Below are 12,360 nucleotides of genomic sequence, written 5' to 3' on the forward strand. Positions count from 1 at the left end.
CTGGGCTCTGGCAGAGCTTTAAAGGGCCTGGGGCTTCGCTGTGGTAGCAGCTGCCAGAGCCCCGAGCCCTTTAAATCCCCACCTGAGCCCTGCTGCCCGAGCCCTGGGGTAGCGGTGGCCAGGCTCCATTGGGGATTTAAGGGGCTCCAGCCGCCGCTACCGCCCCGGCCCTTTAAATGCCCACCGGAGCCCCACCGCCGCTACCCCAGGGCTTCGGCAGCAGGGCTCCGGCGGGGATTTAAAGGGCCGGGGCAGTAGCGGTGACTGGAGCTCCGGGGCTCTTTAAATCCCCGCCAGAGCCCCCCCACCCCTACCCCAGGGCTCGGGCAGCAGGGGCAGTTAGTCCTGCTTGCCAGTACTGCTTGCCGTTAGCGTTCTTTGTCAAAAACTCCTGAAAAAAGAAAATAATTGATTGCAATAAAATATGGCCCAAATCTAAGGCACCACCCCAATCCCACCTCACACAGCCCGTACTCCTCTCTGGCTCTCTGTTGTTCTCCTTGTGCCGAGATGTGGCCCATTGGGTTAGGCAGCGACTGAGATCGAGGCCCCATTGTGCCAGGTGCTTCACAGACACCTAGTGAAAGACGCTCCCTGCCCCAAAGAGCTTACAATCCAACAGACAAAACCAAGGGTGAGAGGGGAAACTAAGGGATGGTGATTTGTGCCAGGTCACACAGAAGGTCAGTGGCAGAGCAGCGAGTAGGACCCAGCTGTCCTGGCTCCCAGGCTTGTCCTGCACCACTAGACCAGGCTGGCTCCCCTCCCAAAGGACCTGCTGAGGGAGCTGCGGCTCTGGATGGATGTGGAAGCACCCTGTGGACATGGAGGCTAGGCAGGAAACATCAGGGAGCTCCCAAGTGACCATGATCTCATGGATCCCAGTCCTCCACCAGACGCTGTGTGTCCTTTCCCCATCACTCCTTACAATCAGGGGTCTCTCTCGACTCCCGCAAAGGTTTGCTTCCCAGGGAGCTTCCCTGGAGCTGTCAGGCTGACTTGCCTGAGGGTCCCCAGCAGCCTGACTGGCGCTTGGGATGAATTGTGCAGTAACTCTTGGGAGCTGGGGGAGTGCCCGAAGTCTGTGTTCTGGGAAGCGGTTTGCTACTCGGTCCTGTGCCAATAGATGGTGCTCAAGTATATGTAGCATGCTCCCTGGGTTTTGTAGGGCCAAGACAATTTCTTGTGCACTGCAAATGGCTACCTCAGAGCGGCCATACTGGGTCAGGCCAATGGCCCATCTAGCCCAGTGTCCTGTCTTGCGACAGTGGCCAGGGCCAGGTGCTTCAGAGGGCATGAACAGAACAGGGCAATTATTGAGTAATCCATCCCTTGTTATCCACTCCCAGCTTCTGGCAGTCAGAGGCTTAGGGACACCCAGAGCATGGGGTTACGTCCCTGACCATCTTGGCTAATAGCCATTGTTGGACCTGTCCTCCAGGATCTCATCTCATTCTTTTTTGACCCTAGTTATACTTTTGGCCTCCACAACATCCCCTGGCAGTGAGTTCCTCAGACTGACTTTGTGCTGTGTGAAGAAATACCTCCTTAGGTTTGGTTTAAACCTGCTGCCTATTAATTTCATCAGGTGACGCCTAGTTCTTGTGTTCTGTGAAGGGTCAATAACACTTCTTTATTCACTGTCTCCGCACCCGTCCTGGTTTTATAGCCTCTGTCACATCCCCCTTAGCCGTCCCTTTTCCAAGCTGAACAGTCCCACTCTTTTTAATCTCTCCTCATCTGGAAGCTGTTCCAGCCCCCTGATCATTTTTGTTGCCCTTCTTGTGCACATCTTTACACTGGTGCATAATGTATTTCCTAGGCACTGAGCAGAGAAACATCAGCTACTATCCTGTCCCCAGGCATCTCTCTCATGCCAAGAGCCTCCCAGTTGCTGGGAGACCATCTCCACCCCCTGTCCGGGCTGTGTGGCTGGACTCAGTGAGCCTGACTTACCTGCTTTTGTGGGTTATCAAGAATAATCAGCTCGGCACCTTGGTCTTTGCAGGCCTGCTTGGCATAGGACCAGTGTTTACGCACTGTGGAGAAGTAGTAGCAGGTCCCTGAATTCAGCAGCCAGCCAGCTGGACAAATGCTGCAGGCAGAGTCTGCAATGCGAGACAAGCAGAGGTCACTCTCAGCGCTGGACTGCAACAGACAATAATAGCGTCTGCCTAGTGCCCTTTAGCCAATGACCTCAACGCGCGTAGCCAAGGTGGGGAAGCGTCACCCTTAATTTGCAGAGGGGGGGAAACTGAGACAGAGAGAGGTGCAGTAACTTGCTCAAGACCATTCCCAAGCTGGGAAGAGAACTCAGGAGACCTGATTTCCGGCCTCACCTGCCCTAACCACTAGCCCAGTGGTTTTCAACCTTTTTTCGTTTACGGCCCTTTAAAACATTTCTAATGGTGGTGCAGACCCCTTTGGAAATCTTAGACATAGTCTGCAGACCCCCAGGGATCCGTGTACCACAGGTTGAAAGCCACTGCACTGGACAACATTGACTTCAAGGAGCTGGGAATAGAAGCCAGGAGTCCCAGTGGCCAGCCCTCTGCTCTAACCACTAGACTTCATATACCTCCCAGAGATGGGAATAGAAGCCAGGTGTCCTGCATTCCAGTCCCCTGCTCTAACTATTAGACAAAACTGACTCCTTGACAAACTAGGGGAAATCCCAGCTAGCCCCCTGAACATTATCACTGCTTGTGGGGAAAAGGAGCAGGAATCCTAACTGCACGAGGTGCCATGGCCCAGGCCCCCATTTGCTGGGTGCTGTACATTATTTATTACATGAATTATGGCAGTGCTTAGATGCCGCAGTCATAGATCAGGCCCCATTCTGTTAGGCATGGTACAAACACAAAACAGAAAGACAGTCCCTGCCGTGAAGAGCTGACAGTCTCAGCAAGTCGAGGCTGGCGTGTGTCTCACCGTTCCTTTTCTGGACAGCATCCAGAATCTTGTAGGCTTCAGCCCTGATGTCATCTCTGTCACTTTTCGCTTTGGCCAGACCCTCCGACACTGCAAACACAACACATGTCACATGTAGGAATAGGGTTGTATCCCTTTAAACAGTCTGTGAGCCTCCAGTGGCGCTCACCATATTCTGTACTTCAGAAGCTGCCAGAAGCCAGCTAGAGCAGCGGGTGTGTGCAGCTAGGCCTGGCACACCTGTGTGCAGATCGTAAACACTAGGACTTGGGGCCTGGCTGTGACACTGAAGTGGGGCCCGTATCCCAGCAGCAGGAGTCACAGAGCTTGTTACACGGTCAGTCTGATACAGTCATTAGGGACTGGAGACCTGGCCGGAATCACCAGCTGAACCTGAACCTTTCACAAGGGTCAAAATCATTCATCTAAAACCAGGTCCCCACCCCCAAACCTCAGCAGGAGCCCTGCCCTCGCCTCACACCCAGGCACACTGCCCTGCCCCACAATTCCCTACCTCTGGCTCCCCAGTTTATTACACCTGGGCCATCTTCTGCCCAGCCCTTTAATCTATCTGCCTCCCCTCAGCCACTAATGAGTCACCATCCCTATTTCCCTCCCCCCGGCCCTCCCCTGCTTCCAAAACACATATCCCCTCTCCTAGCAGTCCCAAGTGAACCTAGGGAGAAAGAAACGGCCAGATCCCCCCTCTGTAGCAGCCCAGCCCATGGGAGTCCCTAAAGGCCAGAGACTCCTGCAGTGACCGGGAATGCACCTGGGGTGAGAATCCCTGGAACTGAAGAGTGAACTGGCTTCCCCAGTTCACCCCAGCTAGTCACAGACCCTGAGCCTGGTACAAGAGGAGCCCTGAGTGCAGAGGCTCTGTGGGCACTGGCTGTGTCCCCGCCCCTCCGGTGGGTCACCCAGAGTAGGGCAGGGCCCTGGTTTCCGGCCTCGGTGACTTGATCCCAAATGCTGCTTGCGCGGGCTGGCCTGGCGGGGTAGGGTGGAATGGATCCCAAATCGCCATGGGAACCTGGCACTGGGATTCTCCACCCCGCTCTCTTCTTTCTGCTGTTCTCCACCCCCTCCTCTGCCTGAGCCCTGCTCCCTGCCCCCCACCCCGCCATGGGCACTCACCTTCCACTCTCAGCGTGGCCTGGTCCGACTGCAGCCTCTTCAGCTCCGTGGCCAGCTCCACCTCTGAGAGATAAACAGGGCTGATCACGTTCCTGAGAGGGGACCCAGGGCTCAGCGGGAACAAGGAGGTGGCCAGGGAATGGGGGATGTTGGGGGGAGCTTGGAAGGAGGAGGAGTGACGTGACTGGGGTGCAGGAGGTTCGCAGAGGTGATGCTGGGCTGTGGGTCTGTGAGGGCTTCAGTACGTACCAGTGCTGTGCATGGCGGACTGGTTGAAATGAAGTGTCTCCAGTTGCTTCGCTGTCTTGGAGCCTGGAAGAGACAGAGGCCGGTGAGCTGGGAACTACCCCTCTCTTCATCTCGTGGGGCAGGGCCGTGTTCCCTAGCAGAGCGGGTCTGTCAGGTACTGGGGTCTCCTGGGGCTGGTTTCCTTCCTGGGAAGAGGCGGCGCGGGTGGATTTTCTTTCATCCCCTGGCCATGACGGTCCATGACTCAGGCTCCGAGATGGAGAGCGACTTGCCCCAGGCCAGGTAGTGAAGCAAGATTAGAACTCGGGGCTCCCTGACTTGTGCTCATTCCCTCAGACCCCACCTCCAGCTACCAGCCCTGCCTGGGGACAGCTTGTTAGTGAGTTTAGTTAGGGCCCATCCAGACTAGGGAAATTTGTACTAGTGTCACCGTGGACTGGTGCAAATCCCTAGTGCAGACACATGGCACAAGGCTTGCACAGGTTACCAGGATTAGACCCACTGATGTGAGTCCTACTTTGCATTATCCCAGTGTGTGTCTACATTAGTGGTTTGCATCAGCATTTACCTATCAGGACACGGTCTGTAGACAAGGGGCAGGTTCTCCATCACCTGGAATTATTAAAAGATTGTCTGTCTCTTCCTAAAAGTTCCACTCCAGCTTGACTGCCAGATATGGGCTGGATATAGGAATCGCTGGGTGGGATTCTGTGGCCTCTGCTATGCAGGAGGTCAGACTAGAGGCCCATAACAGTCCCTTCTGGCTGTAACATCTATGAGCAACGATGGTGCAAACTTCCCTAATGCAGACAGGAACCTAGCTAGTTAGATAGACCCTGAGCCAAACACCACTGAAGACAATGGGAGCCTTTCTATTGGTTCGGTGGGTTTCAGATCAAACCATTAGTTAGTTAATAGGAGCAGAACAGAAAAGAAGAGAGGTTTGGAATTTCTTGTTTCCCTGTGTCCCTCTGCCTGTCTGTCTGTCTCCACCTATCACCCCATGTCTTACACTTAGGTTGGAAGCTCTTTGGGGCAGGAACTGGCTTTGTGTACTGTGTTTGTACAGCACCTCACACAATGGAGTCCTGGTTCATAACTGGGGCTCCTGGGTGCTGCCATAATACACCTAACAGGCGAGTCTGGGATCCATAGACAATCACAGTCCTTGTTATAGCCAATGAGTGCCAAGTATCCACTTTTAGACACAACAGGAGGAGCTATCAACCTCATTTATGTAGTGAAACAGCTGCAGATAATGAAAGTGACCACCCAAGGCACCAGGCTGCATGGCAGGAAAGAGCCGTGTGGGCCGAGGGGCACCCTGGTTGTAGCCCCAGGTGTTCGGAGCAGCCTGTGTGTGAGGGAGGCTGAAGGAGCTGTGAGCGGGACCCTGTCAGGAAGCAGAGATGGAGTTTCTTGGGCACAGAGCTTAAGGGGCAGAAGGGGGATTTCCGAGGCAGGGAACAGCCTGCAGCTGTTTGTTCCTGCTGTGTTCAAGGGAACAAGATGTTCTAACTAAACAAGATCACAGCGAGAACAGACCTTCTTGGGAGCAGCGATTGCTCCCCCTAACAGGAACAAACCTGACAGCACCTCTGATTTTTGGCTTCTGCCAAAGGGGCAACATCAGTAATACAAATACACGGACACTCATAAGTAAACTGAATTGTTACCGTTGCCTCTCAGCACGGATTGACCAGTCCGCAACTGCTCCAGCTCCTTGGACATCTCCGAGTCTAGACAGAAGGACAGATGCCAGCTGTTGTTTATATGGTTGGGGGGGGGGAGGGGGCTGAGTTTTCGATTTGGGTTCACAGCGTAGAGCGACATGCTGCATTTCTACTTTCCAACTTCCCCCTGTGGAGATAATCTCTGAGGGTGATATCCCCAAAGGGATTTCGGCATTGCAATGCTGAGCACCACAGTGCCTAGAAAATCCCAGGAACACCCACAAAGCCGAGTTACATGCCCAGGCTCCGATACAATGACTGGGGAGAGCAATGCATCTGAGTGCAATCCCCAAAACCCAGCACGCTAGGCGGGGAGCTGTGTAAGTAGCCAATGGGAGATACTGATGAGCCATCCCCACCCTTTTCTCAGAGCTAGGCATGCTAATCCAGGCTGCAGGAATGGGAAGTATCTAGCTCCTCTAGTGATCCACAGACAGGAACTCCTCTCCTGGCTTAGGCACCTAGGTAGTGTCTTTTGGGAATGAGTTAGGTGCCTGCCTCATTCTACACAAAATGCAGGGGAGGAGGTGCTGCTGCCCACCTTATAATTTATAGCCCAATGGTCAGAACACTCACTTGGGATGTGTTCGACCCAGGTTCAAATCCCTCCTCCCTGGCAGAGGAGCAGAAAGGATTTGTATAGGGGCTTAGGTGGGAGACAAGCATCCAGATGCCTCGAGGGAGGCAGGAGTGCGCATGCCTAGAGGTGTCGAGTGAGTTTAGGCACCTACAGTGCTCAGTGGGAGTTTTGTGGATTGCAGTAGGAGACTTAGGTGCCTCACTGGCTTCAAGGATTTCACCCAGAGTCCCCTCTGAATGACTTCTGCCCTCGCGCAGTCTGGCCAACTCCAGAGGTTAAAAACCAATCACAAGATTGGCTTAAAAATCATGAGATTTGTGAAAAATAATAGACTTTTCTTTTCTTTTCTTTGCCTCCTGGTTTCTGAGCCATTACATCGCTTTCCCAAGTTTTTCTGTGCAACTAGAATCCGTCTCAGTATTTTTAAATGAAAGCTCAGATTCCCACCTAATCACAAGACTCCTGGAGCCGGGGCTTCAATTCAAACACCACCTAGAGTTCACAACGCTGAGGCTGCTGTGTGTAATGACACCCACCAAGGCTCCTCAGCAGGACGTGAATCCCTGCCACAGCAAAGACCTTTTGAGCTACAGGAGCTACTCTGTTAGCTGGCAGGAGTAGTTAGGCTGTTATCCTGTGTGGAGCAGCTGCTAGAGGGCATCCCAACACACATTGTACTCACTTGTACCTGTGAATACATTCAAGAGTCAAACACCAGCGTGTTCCTGCTCACAGTGTGGGCTCTGGGAAGGTGCCCCACTGCTGTGAATTGGAGGGCAGGTGGCCTGACTTAATGAGCCTTGTCTTACAATTAGCAGCACTATGGCACAATGAAACACATTGCGGGGGCCTATATCCCTTCTCCTGCAGTGTCTTGACACTGGCCATTGCCAGACATAAGGGGACCTGGCTGGGAGGGACTCTGGGCCTGAAATCCTGGCCTTGCTGAAGCCAATGAGAGTTTGGCCATTGACTTAATGGAGTCAGGATTTCACCCCGGTCTTTTCCACGGGTCCATTCCTGTGTGATAGTCCTAAATGCACTCCGGGATACTTACACTTTCCAATCACCATGGCGAGGAGGATGACCCATAACACAAACGACACGGCGTGCACAGCGTAAAGGGTTAATACTGACCTTTCCTCCCCATTCAGGCCCCTACCGCACTGCAGCAAGGAATTCCCTGGAAGGCAGGAGCAGAGACAGCGGGGGTTAGAGCATCGGTCCCTGCCCTCTGGCGAACCAGTGCTGCGGGGGCAGGTGTGCTCGAAGCCTCGCGGGGAAGGCACTAGGGGAATTCAGAATTCACTGTTATTGTAATTCATAAATAGTGATGGACGTGCCACTGGGGTCAGGAATCTCTGTGCAGCACAGAGCATGCCGGGGAATTCACACCCTCTATCTATCTATCCCTATAGAATCATAGAATATTAGGGTTGAAAGAGACATCAGGAGGTCATCTAGTCCAACCCCCTGCTCAAAGCAGGACCAATCCCCAACTAAATCATCCCAGCCAGGGCTTTGTCAAGCCGGGCCTTAAAAACTTCTAAGGATGGAGATTCCACCACCTCCCTAGGTAACCCATTCCAGTGCTTCACCACCCTCCTAGTGAAAGAGTTTTTCCTAATATCCAACCTAGACCTCTGCCACTGCAACTTGCGACCATTGCTCCTTATATCCACCCTATCTATCTATCATTTGCCCACCTGGATTTCCATTGAGCCTAAGCCCCAGAAGTAAGAGAACCCCATTTCCTGGGAGTCCCCTCTGTTTTCCCAAGGATCCTTTGGGGGAGCCAGGCCATGAGATCCATGTGAGATGCTGGGATGATTCCCTGGGGTTTCACCTCCCACCCTTTCTTCTCTCTGCTTTGACTGCCTTCCACCATCAGGATACAGCTCCGCGGCTGCAACCCCTGCCTACATCTCCCCCTCACCCCCTGTTCAGTCCGTGCTCCCCTCCTGATGGTTGCTTGTACCACCTCCCTATTGCCAGCCCTGGCCTCCCCCCCAGTGCCCTATGCTCTCCCATACACTGTCCTCTAAGATTCCTCCCCATCTTGCTGCAGACTCATGCGCCATGAAGCCTGCCAGGCAGAAAGGCTGCCCCCCGCTCTGTGCTGCTCTGTCCCATCCACTGTAGCCTCCTCCAGGCAGGGACAAGCCCTTGGTTCAGAGCGTTGCTCCATGCACAGTACCATGTACTCACCAGCCAAACCCCCCTTCCTCCACTGCCCCAGCCCACTGTGCTGCTGTCAGTGGGGAGGGGAAGGAAGCAGCTGTGTCTCCAACGCCTACATCTCAAATCAGCGCCCCCTCCCACACACACATGCACATATCCCCCTTCACTTCCCAGGAATGAAAGTAAAAAAAGAGGAAGAAAAGAAGCACAAATCTGCTGTAAGCACAGAATTGCACGAGGCATGTTCCTATTGCACAACGCAGGGACAGTCCGCCTGATCAGCAGAACTCTGGCTCCGAAATGCCTCTCGTAACACGTCCACCCCTGGGCCTGGGACAGGGATCAGGGCCAAGGCTCCTGATGGTATAACCTGCAATTGTGTACGACGGGCTCCAGCGCCCAGCAACTCGTGCATTGTGGACACTAGTCCTGAGTGCAATATGGATGCAAAATGGATCTATTTATCCATTTATCCATTCAATCCCATAAATGCTAGCCATCCCTATACAACCCCAGCCAGCCATCCCCATACTCCTCCATCCGTCCATCCATCCATCCATCCCCATACACCCCCCTCCATTCATCTCCATATACCCCCCATCCACCCATCACCATAAACCCCCCTCCATCCAACCATCCCCATACACCCCCCTCCATCCATCTCCATATACCCCCCCATCCATCTATCCATCCCCATACACACACATCCATCCCTATCTATCTCACAATCTCCATACACACCAGTTCATCCACATCTATCTATCTATCTATCATCATACAGTACCCCTCCGTCCCCACACACTCTCTCTCTCACTCCCCCGCTTTTAAACCCCTCATTGCCATAGTATGCAAGCACCAAACATAAACATCTGATGAAATGCTGCTGAGACAAGCCTGGAATTCTCAGCCTGGCTCTGCCCAGCACCTCCTGCTGTGACGTATGAAACGCCACCCTCCCAAAGTACAGACCTGCCTTCGAGTCTGACTTCGCTGCTGAGCACTATGCCACTCCATAAGTAGGGCCCAATCCTGCAAACCTCGCTGACACCGCCCTCCTCTTGGCTTCACTGGGGTGTGAAGTCTGCAGGATCAGGACGTGTTATCAAGGAGTGAGCTGATTAGCAGGAAATGATTGCGCACTCTCCCACTAATGCAGCCTGCTCTCCCAAAAGCCATTTCTGTCTCCTGTTCCTTGAGCGTCCCTTGGTTGGACTCTTCGCACTTTTGGTAAATGCTGCATCTGAGCCTCTTCCTACCCCAATGGCTCCAGCGGCTTTTATACCAGCTGAGGCTCTGAGCATCTTTCCTGGAAAAGGAAACACATGTACCCAGCCACTCTTCCTCTCTTCAGAACACAGAGATCTGTGACCCTGTCACTTCTCCTCTAGCAGCTGAGAGCCTTCATCCAACCAGGATTCCTGGTGCAGCTGACAAATAATAGCCACCCACCCAGTGACCCAAGGGGCACAGACAATCTTTAAGTGGGAGGATCTTTTCGGAGCTGGGCATGTCCTTACCCTGGGCCCGGCAAGAGGGGTTCTCGCGTGTGCAGTCTGTGAACATTGCTGTTCAGGGAAACAGAATGGTGAACATCTTGCAAATAAACAAACGGCACTAAGAAAACACCTGACTCCATGTCACCGATTTCTGCTCCAAACAGGAAGCCAATCTGCAAGGGCCTGAAAAGCCACTTGTCAAAGGGCACCAACATCTTTCTCTCTTTTCAGGGTCTTTGTGCCATTGATGGCACTTGGCATCTTGTCAGTTTCACTGGTTTGCAGCCCTGCATAGGCTGTGTGTCGGGTTCCCCTGTTGTTTGCATTGGTCTCTCTCACAGCACCAGGGAGGGGAAAACAAGGAAAATGTAATGGTAAAAGTACAAAAATTGGCAGGAGTACCCGGGGGAGGAGTAGGAGCTGAAACAACTTGTGTAACTAAAATCACAAGGGGGAATATTTTCAAAAGCACCTAAGGGGATGTCTACACTGCAGCAAAAGCCATGCGGCATGGCTGCGGCTGACCCAGGTCAGCTGACTCAGGCTTGTGGGATGCAGCCTGCAGGGGCTAAAAATTGCAGTGTAGACATTTGGGCTCGGGTGGGAGCCCAGGCTTTGAGACCCTGCCCCTCACCATGTTTCAGAGCCAGGGCTCCAGCCCAAGCCCAAATGTCTATGCTGCGATTTTTAGCTCCACAGCACAAGTCCCAGAAGCCTAAGTCGATTGACCCCAGTTCTGTGGCTCAGTGCAGTGGATTTTTTATTGCAGTGTAGACGTACCCTAAGTAATTTAGGAGCATAAATCCCAGTTTCAAAAGGCACTTGGGGCCAGATTTTCAAAGGTATCTGGCCCCTAGAGATGCAAAATCATCTCTCCAGCCCAGAGACTGTAACAGTGATGTTGGTGTCTCAGGGAGTTCTGTTCTGAGTAGAGTTCTAAGAAAGGGGATGATATCTTGGGTTCTGGTACCTGACCAGGACTCCTAGATGCTACTGTAATACAAATAAATAATAATCGTCTGTTCCTCAAGAAATGGCTCTCATCTCCAGCTGGCTGACTCCAACGCCAAGATTGCTCAGGACAGAGACACTGCCAGTGACAGAGCTGCAGAATACCTCTGAAAACTGGGCTGAGAGGGGAACCCAGCGGAGGAAGAGGAAAAGGAAGATCTCACCTGGGCCAGCAGGTAAATGATTGGCTTGGCTCCGCCGCCTCTCTGTGGGCTGCTCTGCCTCAGTTTTTGCACCAATGTCACTAAGCCCTGGTCTACACTAGGACTTTAGGTCGAATTTAGCAGCGTAAAATCGATCTAAACCTGCACCCGTCCACAGGATGAAGCCCTTTATTTCGACTTAAAGGGCTCTTAAAATTGATTTCCATACTCCACCCCTGACAAGTGGATTAGCGCTTAAATCGGCCTTGCCGGGTCGAATTTGGGCTACTGTGGACACAATTCGACGGTATTGGCCTCCAGGAGCTATCCCAGAGTGCTCGATTGTGACCGCCCTGGACAGCACTCTCAACTCAGATGCATTGGCCAGGTAGACAGGAAAAGAACTGCGAACTTTTGAATCTCGTTTCCTGTTTGGCCAGCGTGGCAAGCTGCAGGTGAGCATGCAGAGCTCATCAGCAGAGGTGACCATGATGGAGTCCCAGAATCGCAAAAGAGCTCCAGCATGGACTGAACGGGAGGTACGGGATCTGATCACTGTATGGGGAGAGGAATCCGTGCTATCAGAACTCTGTTCCAGTTTTCGAAATGCCAAAACCTTTGTCAAAATCTCCCAGGGCATGAAGGACAGAGGCCATAACAGGGATCCGAAGCAGTGCCGCGTGAAACTTAAGGAGCTGAGGCAAGCCTACCAGAAAACCAGAGGGGCGAACGGCCGCTCCGGGTCAGAGCCCCAGACATGCCACTTCTATGATGAGCAGCATGCCATTTTAGGGGGTTCAGCCACCACTACCCCAGCCGTGTTGTTTGACTCTGTCAAGGTTCCTTCCCCACTCTGAACACCAGGGTACAGATGTGGGGACCTGCATGAAAAACCTCCT

The 12,360-nt window shown here is 53.0% G+C and overlaps 1 pseudogene; it reads right to left on the reverse strand.

The window, feature by feature from the left end:
• Positions 1-310: 310 nt before the first annotated feature.
• On the reverse strand, positions 311-10,568 carry LOC141975323 (uncharacterized; annotated as a pseudogene).
• Between the last annotated feature and the right edge of the window lie 1,792 nt (positions 10,569-12,360).

Source organism: Natator depressus, chromosome 20 (genome assembly GCF_965152275.1).
Source record: "Natator depressus isolate rNatDep1 chromosome 20, rNatDep2.hap1, whole genome shotgun sequence".
NCBI classification, from domain to species: Eukaryota; Metazoa; Chordata; order Testudines; family Cheloniidae; genus Natator; species Natator depressus.